This window comes from Clytia hemisphaerica, unplaced genomic scaffold (genome assembly GCF_902728285.1).
Source record: "Clytia hemisphaerica strain Z4C2 unplaced genomic scaffold, Clytia hemisphaerica genome assembly, whole genome shotgun sequence".
NCBI classification, from domain to species: domain Eukaryota; kingdom Metazoa; phylum Cnidaria; class Hydrozoa; order Leptothecata; family Clytiidae; genus Clytia; species Clytia hemisphaerica.
In genome coordinates, this window is record NW_027103349.1 from 130,406 (window position 1) to 141,529 (window position 11,124).

An 11,124-nucleotide genomic window follows, 5' to 3' on the forward strand; every position below is an offset into this window, starting at 1 on the left:
GGTGAAGGGCGTCGATGACGGCGTACATCAACGGATATATTTTTGCAAGTTATAAATCTATATTTAAGTATTATTTGCTAAACATCTCTCTGTATTATGAATCAAATTGACTATTTCTTATTATATATGGGCGCAAAACATCCTTTTTATTCAAATTTTGACTCCAAATCTTGCAAAATATCGAAAATACGAGCAAGATTCACAAGCCGCCAATTCAGAAATTTTCACGCCCATACCACTTTTGCGGACGCTATAGAGCCAACCCATTACGTCATAAGATAATTTTCGGCAGCCATGTTTGTTTATTTCCAGCCAAGGGAAGCCACACTGCAGAAGCAAGAGAAATCCTTGCTATTCATTTTGGTTTATTACTCTCAAAATTGAAGTTACAATGGCTAAAGTCTTTGTAAAGCAGGGAGAGATTTCCTCGTCAGTTACTTGGTTGTATAAAATAATCGTAAGTTTTTAAACATTCTTTTGATGAAAAATTCATTTAGCAGTTTAGGCGGATCTTTAAAAATTGTTTGGTTCCCGTCATTTCGACTTTAAAAAGTGGGTCGGTCTGTCGGTCGGTCGAAAATATTTTTTTACATAAATACCCATCTTTGTTCATTGAAAGTACCTGCATTGTGAGAGCCCCATAATCATCACGCAACATCTTGATTTTATTAGAAAGTGATGCTTCGCGAGCGTGGTCTGCTTCCACGAAAGTCCGAATAATGAAATCGGGTTAAAAAATCGGGAAATCATGGATAAACTGGTTTTTGGTTCACTTTCCGCTGGCGCGCCGCGCTCGCTATTTCGATTTGAAAACTTGTAAACACTGAGCGCGCAGAGGTTGACAATTAGGAATCCAGAATAAGTGGCAAAAGGGGGTCTCCGACTCTCCGACTCTAACTTCAGAGTAAAAATCAGGGTCGGTCGGATGACGGGAACCAAACAATTTTTAGAGATCCGCCTTAGTTAGCCACACGCACCACTATCACGAGCGACCCTGCCGGCGAACCGGACTCGACGGCACCGGACATAGTGGATGTCCGGTGTCGGATAAGAATACTTTTTACCACCGGACAACCCCAACACCGGACTTATAGAAGTCTGATGTGTCCGGTGCGCGTTAATTTTTTCCGACGCATGTCTGGTGTCAAGAGCTCCCGGCATTTAACACCAGACTTGCCACGTCCGCTCCGTCCGGTGTAGCGAAAGGATACTTTTGACACCAGACAAAAACACCGGACTGTACGGTGCGCCGGCAGAGTCATGCACTGGGGGGACTATCTGACAAACGGTCGTGGCTTCTTCATAAAGATGAAAGACAGATCTCGACTTATTGGTCAGCCCCGGTGACCCTTCAAATCCCTTTCACATTTTTTTTTCCCGGAGGTCGTCGTCAAGACTTTTCGGTACGTCTTTTCTTCGAGCGTCTTTATTCTTACTATTTTTGCTGACATCAGCATTATTGTCTCTACTCAAGTCTAAAGTTTGATTATCTAGATTCGATTTAATTGTACTGTTTTTAATCTGTAATTTGGTGTTTTTATCATTCCATCCCAGCTTTTCGTAAGCAGTTGCTAGAGAGAATACGATGAAGAGTAGTAATGTGAGGGATGAGATTGAGCTTCTCGGGTGATATTTAACAATTCTCTCTTCAAACTCATCTGAAGAATCTATGAATTGAAAATAAAAGCATGATTAACTGTTTTTTATCGAACGTGGAAAAGATGTGACTTTAAAATGGTTAATTGCCCAGGTCGAAGAAGCAAAGAAAATCTGAAACTGTCAGACGTTGTTGATATAAACATAATAAAATTTCGAAATAAAATCTCATTGAGATTCGAATTGTAAGATCATCCTTTAAGACTGCTATGCGCAGTGGCAGATCTGAGGGATTTCAAAATTTACGACGGAGAGTCTTCATCTCCTCATAAGGAGTATGGCTAAAAGAAACACTCCTCCGTCATAGTGTTTACAACCCCCTTGCCCGAATCCGCCACTGATTGGGTGACTCAAAATTGTCAGTCCTTCACAATTAAATAGAGTAAATTAATCTTACATAAAAAAGGCAAAATCATCCAAATTAATCAAAATGGTGCACATGTAATTATAGCCTTACCTGGTTCTTCTGTCTTAGCTTTTTTGGGTGGTGGCATATTTATTTTCTTAGTCACTACTTTTCTCTAAAAAAAATATTAAACATGTGCACAAGTCTTAGTTTTTATCTCTTTAAAAATCGAATAGATTTGAGATCTCCTCAGTTAACAATGTTTCTACAGCTCAAAATTTCCATAATTCGAACAAATTTGCTTTCCCGTATTCGAGTTATGTAGACTGGACTATATACAAACTATTCTTGAAGTTGAACATCATGAAAAAATAGTGTTTTCAACAGAACGAGACCATGTTGATATGACACGATGCGATACTTAACTAAAACTATGATGGACTACGTATTTTTCTAGTATTTAATATGAATGAACCATTATACTCAAACTGGATTATTTTTGTTCAGTATAGTTTGTTTGACCACAAGAGTCAAAATGTGAGTCGTCTCTAATAATTTCGATTTCTGTGTGTGTTGTTATCATGAGTTATATTCGTCCGTCCATCGGTCCGTCCGTCCGTTCGTTCGTTTATTTCATCGCGTGTCAAATTCAATCGTTCGATCGTTCCATAATATTATAATTTATTCATTCATTTAATCATCCATTCCTCTGTACTTGTTTGAATGAAATTTGAAGACTTTTTTCCTGGATATTTTTAAAACGAGACCTAAATCTCTAAAATACCTCTGTCAACGCCTTGCCTGGCGACACAAAGTCAATTTCACCTTTCGAGATTTTAGTCTTCTCTTTCATCTTCATATCCAATAACATTTTTCATTACATAACAACCTAACTTTATGGCTAGACTGGTTATCAGACAAAGTTATATTATTGTCTGCGGTAAATTTCAATAACTACATTTTCCAATAAAAATCATTCCTTTTTTTTTATTCAAAAAAATACTTTTGGAATGATCTCTATCAAAAGTTTTTATTCAAAAAATGAAAATTTATGGGGTTGTTTCATGTTTTTTATCTAACCTCATTAAAAGCACTGTATTCCCCTGAGTAGGAACCACTACCCCCTGGAAAATTTGGTTTCTCCAGTAGGAACAATACCCTATAATTACAGCCCAACTGGAAAATTGAGTTTGTTTTCACCTCCATTTTGAAATTTAATTGAAAGAAAGTACACTCCAAATACCATTCACATTGGATTTTTTAAGATTTTAACCTAACAATAGAATTCATATCGTCATTGGGATTTTGATTTACGGGGCTGTGAGACAGGGGGGGGGGGGTTAACTCAACTATACTCTTTCTAAAATTTCACTATATCTGGAAAAAATCTCGAACATAAACAAATACATTTTGGAGATACATAGTCCCGTTTTTCTAGAATAAAATATTTGCGTATATAGAAAACCACGTGTGTACACATGAGCCTCATAACCGATTTTCACACTAACCCCCCAGCTTTAATCTTTGTTGCTGAGTCTACTTTAGTAAAAGGCTAGTCTAAAACTGACTATTGTAACATTAGTTAATGCATACTCACAGTGCCGTAGCTACCGGGGGAGGCTAGGGTTAGCTTAGCCGCCCTCCTCCAGTATTTTTTTTTAAAAAGTGATTTTCTTCATAAAATGGAATACCTTTAAATGTTTGCCTATTTTGAATTATTTTTAGCCAATTCAGAGCTCTAGAGTTCAACATTTCCCCTCGGGCCAAACCATGGCTGGCCCTCACGGTGTCACTGGACTTATGCCCCCTCCCCCAATATCAAATTGCTTCCTACGGCACTGTACTCGATGAATGCTAACGTAGAGACCCCCATGCCTTACAGAAATCCCCACTGAAAATGATTAAATAAACTAATCCTCACTGCAAAATATTCATTATTTTTCCCATCCCCACTGAATGTTCGACTTTAAAACAAAGAATTGAAATTCCCATTCATAAAAAATATATGAATATCAATCTCCATCGAGTTCAGTCCGTTAATTTTATCCCCTGCTGAAAAAATCCTACCGGGTCTGTGAGAAGGGGGTGTGTTATTCCAAATCCGTTTAGTCACTCCGTGAAAAAAGTGCAAATAACGTGAAATCGCTACTTACTCAGTTATGTCAGTTATGACAGGATTAAAGCTAGAGTCCAAGCAAATGTCTTCAAAAGTTTCAAAGCACACATACAATGAAGGTCCTGATAAAAAAATAAGGCTAAAAAGATATTCAAAATCCGTAAAACCGCTACAACCCATAAAAAGTTTGACGTTCATAACACTTATTCTAAGTAGATCGTTACAAATTAAGAATTTTGAGAATCATAAAGTAAATTTCTATAAAATGTGGTTTTTTTATAGCCAAACCCTTATGTAAAAGTTTTCTTTTTTTGGCTTTGGATAGGCCGATAACTGTCTTATCCTAAGATGTACTTACAGTTGACTTCGTCTCTCTCTTTATCTCAAAATTTTAGGGGGCCGTACACTTTTACAAGTTTTAGGCACCAAGTCAAATATCATGTCTTTTCTTACTAGAAATTTTCTGAATTCGAACCAAACGATGGTCGTCAGTTCATGGGAATCGACTTCTTCTCTAATCCGACAAAAAAAAAACATTGAATATTTGAAGACAATTTTCGAGTAAAATTTTAACAAAATGTCAGGTGACATGCTAGCCCTGCTAGAGACGATTGTTATGATTGAGGATTCGAAATTCACTTGACGGAGGGTATTTATTTCCATATAAGGCGATTGAACCAACACGCATCATGATTGCATACATTTTTTTATTGAATAATTTTATAAGAACATAAGGCTTAAGTTTGGCAAAAACTTCAGCCTCAAAAGTAAGAAATAAGAATGCCGAATTTAAGCTACTTTTTAAACCAATAAATAAACTTAGTAAGCTTTCTAAGAAAAATTTAGGGACATTTGAATCCTGGAGGTTACGAAAAAATAGGAACAGTCCAGCCTTAGCAAAAGTTTTTACTGATTCTTATAACAATGAATTTATTTGACTTCTACCGGTTTTTTGTTAAGATTACTGAAATAAATGAAGGGTAAAATGAAGTACTGTATGAACTATGGTTTTATAAGCATTAAAGATTCATTTTTCCCAAGATCGAATCGTTTCATTGCTGATGGATCAATGAACAATAAATAGTTCTTTCATCATTGTTAACAAAATAAAGGTCTTTAAAGTTTGATCAATCCGATACACGCTATTTTTTATAAGAACCAGTAAATTTTTGCTCAGACTGGGCTGTTCTTAATTTTTGAAATTTTCAGGCTTACTGTATATGTTCTTGCGATGTTCTTAATACGCTTAGTTTCTTTAGTTAAGAATATTTTAAATCTGTTAAAAACAGTACTTTCTTAGTAATTTCTGAAATCTGAGGCTCAGATTGTTCTCGATTTCCTCTTAAGTTTTGGCCATTTTTCAGTCTCGTGTTCCTACAAAATTGATCTTATAAAAAAGCGTCCATTCTTAAGCCTCTAACGTCAAGATTCGTGTGCCTTTGTAAAATATTTTGCATCTTTTTCATTTTTTCTCCATTTTTCTTCCAACGTTTTCAGTAGAATCAACATACATCTAATACCCTCTTTCACGAATATATTTTTTGAACAAAGCCATTGATTCCCCTAGAAATATGTGAACCGTACAGGCTAAATTCCTTTCTTTTTCGCAAATGAATCCTTTTTATTTGATTTTCTAGATACACCATAGACAGTATTTTCTGTTACCCTTCTGGAAAACTACGGTAGATAAACTTTCCCCGGCTTCAATAGAATTATACCAGAACCTTTATATTAAATGCATGTTATTCAAACACTAAAAATCCAACGTTTTCAACTTTCATATTTTTGCGCTTTATATCATAAACATGAGACTTTCTAGTGTAAACCGTCACATCCAGGTGGTCAAAACAAATTTCCTTTTCAAAACAAACATTAAAGAGAAAACTCTATGTACATGAAGTTATACCATCAAGCTTCTGGATTTTTGAGACTTTAATTTATAAAATGACTTATTCATATACATTTCCCCTTGAAAATACATCGAACATTTCGAATTATCATCTTACAATACACTTTGCGTTAAATGATTTTCCTTCAAGAATACACATTAGCCCCCAAGTCTTTTTCTTTCAGCTTAAAATTCTTACGTATTTTCCTCTAGAAAAACTCTTAGACTAAAATATTTCCTTTAAAAATACACTAAATTAATCTCCTTCACAAATTATTTATCAGTTAGTATTTTCTCTTTGTCCTCGAAAGAATTGGCTTTAGGAATCGCACTCTTACAGTGCAGCAAAAAAAATCAGTGAAATTAATACCCTTACAGTGCATTTTCTCTAATTTAACCTCTTTTAGAGCAAAAAGATCAGAATTCTTGTGCTAAAATTTGCAATTTTTCCTGGATTTACTGAATTTCTCACCCTTACAGTGCATTTATCAAAAGTCCACAATTACAAACCTCTCGCAAACCTAGTAGCCCTTCCCCGGGTGTTGTTTTAGATGTGACAATCTTCGAGATTTTGGGCCATACCAACGTTCGATAAAAGCTCGATTTTTAGACTCTGACTGACTCTGACTGGATGGGTACTAAATTGAAACCACCATAATGAAACCATAAATGAATCCCGCTTTTCTAACAGAAATTTTACTCGTGAAATGTTTAATTTGACTCTATTTCTAGTATTTAAATCAATGAATCACTTCTATCGATAAGAAGGCCTCCTAAATTCACTTACTGTAACTTCTTTGTCTGTTCTACAAGAATCAGACAATATTTCAAGACATGTTTTGAAATTCCACTCTAAAATCGATTTCTCTCGTATAAAAAATAATCTTATCAAAATTTAAAAAAATCTTCAAAGCTTTACACACTACACATCTCTCGTATTCAGTTTTTGTCTTTTTAAGAATTTGTGATGACATTTTATGTTGTTTTTCTTAAACTCTTTTCCCACTCCATTATTTTTCGTGTAATGTTTATCATCTCAGTCATCGGTTACCCTTCTTTTCTTGCGTCTCAAATTTCCACAAAACACACATTAGTTTTTAGAAATTTCAAAATCGGACACAGGGTAGGGTTTGAACCCGCTAAAGTTTCTCACTCGCGGGAAAAATTTATATGCGCAGAGTTTAGCTACAGCCATCACGGCGGTTTACGCGAAATAGTGGCGGTAGAGCTTGGAGTATTGTCTATGTAAACACCTCCGCCACTATATGCCCGCCGGGCTAAACTCCCCGTTTATTCAAATTTATGACTTTGTGTTGACGAAAGCATCTAGCTTGGCATCCACCAAAGGATTCGTACTGCTCATTTACTACCTGGGGTTTTGTAGAGCTCAGCTCCAGTGGCGATGTGGCAGGGGGGGCCGGGGGGGGGGGGCGAGAAGAGCAGGGGCGCCAAAGAGATTTTTTAAACGCCCCAATCTTAAAAATCATACTTTAGCGCCTTAAATTGCGCCGCAGGACCAATTTTACTGAGATAGTTGTAAATAACTTGCAATTTTTTTCGCTCGCTTTTCTTCGCTGCATTACACATTGTTTCTTTAAGTTTCTTTTCACTCTAGCAAGCTTTAAATATGTCTATTTTTATTTAGTGATTTAGAAGATCTTGGCAGTCGATTTTCAAAATTTTATAGTCGGCCCCAACCATGGTGGGGCCTGTTTTTCCCTTTTCCATTCATCAAAGACTACTATTCTCCACTAAATATTCCTTCCTCATATGCCTAGAAAATGAATTAGTAAAAGTTTAGAATGGTGCACTTTGGAAAATTGGGGGGGGGGGCTATTTTAAAAAAAATTGACTTTGGCCCCTCCAGAAAAATTTTCCCACAACGCCACTGGGCACTGTCATAGAGACTTCTTTAGCATGGATGAAACGAAATTCCGAGATTGAAGAGACTTCTACAGTGGAGGTATAAATTAGTGAAATCTTCTTGATTTATACCGCCGGTAGAAACTTAAATGATACCCTCACGAAAATTGTTTGTCAGAAGTGGGATTCGAACCCACGCCTACGAAAGTAGACTGCGACCTGAACGCAGCGCCTTAGACCACTCGGCCATCCTGACGTATTAGCTAAAAAGAGAGAGAAATATGTTTTTCTAATCTGTTGTTATAAATGATTGATTGATAATCTCTCTTTGTCTTTTTATAAGAACAAACATTAGGAAATCAGTTTTTCGTATATTAAATACTTCTATATAGCAATTTTTTCAATTTCGTCGTCAATTTCTTTGTTGTGTCGTTGTTATGCGCAGTTTTGTAATTTTTTTGCGCAGTTTTGTAATTTTCGAGCTGTGCACTTTTGTAATTTTGACAAAAAATCGACCAAATTTTCCTTAAAATAGTGGATACAAATCCTAAAGATTTGTTGTAACGGAGTTAAATCGAGTTAATCCGAGTTTTAAGTTTTGAAATCTGGAATAATTAGTTCCAACGGTCTTTTTTACAAAATGAATTAACTTTTTGCAAAGTATACGTGATGAGTGACGATTTACAATAATTAGTTCCGAGTTAAAAGAGTTGTAACTCGGCATTACGTTTTTGGGTTTTATTATTAAATTCTCAACGAAAATTAACATTTCAGCCAATTTTAAAGTGCTACGAAGCCAAATAAACAAATCTGATCTCTAGAAAACATCTCTTTTGTAAAAAGAGTGAGCTGTACTTGGGGGTAATTGACAATTTATAATTGAAATCTTTAAAAATGGCATTCTTAGCTTGAGTAGCAAGATTCCATGATGGTGATATTCTTAGCATTATTCTTATATTTTTTTGGCCATTTTCATCATGGACATTGTTATAAAGTGTATTCTAATTAAAAAAGCGTGTATTTTTGTCCGTTTCCTAAGAAATTGGGTGTTTTAGAGTCCTCAAAGCTTTAGGACTTTTAATATAAGAATAGAAAGCCTAATTTGGCTATCCATCGCCTAATTAGACCTATTTTGCAAACGAAAAAATCACTGTTTACCTTGGGTTTACAAAAGATGGCGCATATCAAAATGAATAAGTTTATTGTATTGAAACAATGGAAATCTCAAGCATCTAAAACTACATTTTACCAAAAATTCAGCATGTAGTTCTTTTTTAATCAAAAATGAACGTGATTTTCCTTTCTCATATCTAAATTAGGCTATAAATTGTAGCCTAATTTGGATATCATATCCAAGTTAGTCGGCAAATATAGCCAATTTGCAGATGTTCCTTACTGTGAAAGAGAGCACGACAAAAAAGTTATCAGAAAAACAAACAAACAAACCACTTCTTATTTAAATGAATCAGACAAGATTGAGAAAAGTCTAACCGAACCCTAACCCTTTTACTGACCCAGGAAAGCTCAATTGTTGGTTGAATGTTGAGAACTGAAAATTTTTAAGCCAATAGAATTGTTGGTGTGGAAAGGAGAGAAAAAGGACGCTTGCGCAATCACGTGACTTAAACACCTTTTTTAGATTGGGTACTGTACATAGTTTTCATATACATACACCTTTTCGATCGATATTTTCGATCGTACCGCCAATTGCCGTGGGGGCATTTTTTGTCCATTTTACCACGCTAAAATCGTCCCAGTCTTTTTTTCTCACCTATAGACCATAGAAAAAGGTGTAAAAAAGGATTGGATCGAGTTAAGGGGGATAGTTAAATAATAATGTGGCACGCGCCTGACCGCGTGACTACGGTAAAAAAGGTGTTCATTCTAAACATGTTCTAAACGTTTTTACTGATACTCATTAAAATCCAGAACTGTTAAGAGAGAAGGCAGCAAGTGTACAAAGTGCACGGTATGACTTGTATTTTCATATCTGAAACTAGTTCTAGGGATTACAAAATATTCCATTGGCATTGACTTCATTGTACAACGTAAAGATATTAATACTCTCAGGTGCCTAATATATGATTAATGTGGGGGGAAGGGGGTTACCCAGCTGCACTGAAACAACGTTGTGAGCCAGGATTGGGAATCATACCTCTAAATACCCGAAAATAAGGTAATTACAGACTAAAACGAGGCCGTTTAGAGCAAAGAAAGGTAGCCTTCTTTTCTCCTTCGGAAAATTTTTCCAAACCCCAGGAAATTATAACCCCTTCTAAACTCTGGGAGCCGTTAGAAGTATAAGTATAGAGGTTTGAAGAAAAAATCACTAAGTACCTATCCAAGAAGCCTCTTTGCACTTTGGTGTTAGTAATGTTAACAAAATTAGAAAAAATATATTTACAGCACATATAATGATATATTTACATCACATAGATACAGAACATCAAGTTCGTGAGCTTCTAAATTCACGATCATTTTGATGAAAAAGAAAGAAAAAGAAGACTTTGACCCCTTCTCACAAACCCGGTAGGATTTTCTCAGCTAGTGGGGGTAAAAGTAACGGATTGAAACTCGATAGGGTTGATAATCCCATATTTTTTATGGCTGGGATTTAAATTCTTTTGTTTTCAAGTCAGAAAATCCAGCAGGGATTGAAAATAAAATTAGCATAATATTTTGCAGTGAGGATTGGTTTATTTTGATTATTTCCAGTGGGGACAAATATGGGCGATAATTTTCCACCGGGGACGATATTTTGGCCCATCTTTGGGTCTGTGAGAAGGTGGTGTTGAAAACCTCAAGCTCTCTCAAAATTTCAAAATATAGCCTCTTCAAAGAAGCTGTCAGTGCTAAGTAGGCAGGTCAATTAGCTCATTCGAAGATTTATTAATTGTGATTTTCTCAATTGTATTCAATCGTTCTTTTCCATTTCCATTGCTTGATTAGTTGTTCCCGTTTCGTTCATTTTATACACCACGTGATTTTTCCGGTTCGGTGGACAAGAAGGACAACAACAGCACCAATCATCAAAACAACTGTTTAAGACCACAAAAGTGTTAAACTTGTCGGTTTTGAAAAAGTTCAAGTTGATTCCTGTTGATGTTTCACTACTTTGCTTCTTCTCGTCTAAAAAAAGACACAAAAACTCGTGTTATATATGTTTTTCTTTTAATAAGAACATCAAAAATTCTTTAAGCCTTCGGATGTTCTTAATTTTTTGAGTCAGTTGTGCGCCTAAAAATGTTCTTAATT

General features: G+C 35.6%; 1 non-coding gene across 1 annotated transcript; it reads right to left on the reverse strand.

Annotated features, from left to right (window-relative positions):
• Positions 1 to 8,041: 8,041 nt before the first annotated feature.
• On the reverse strand, positions 8,042 to 8,125 carry Trnal-cag (transfer RNA leucine (anticodon CAG)). Its single transcript has one exon. It is a non-coding gene; the product is annotated as a tRNA-Leu (tRNA).
• Positions 8,126 to 11,124: the final 2,999 nt, after the last annotated feature.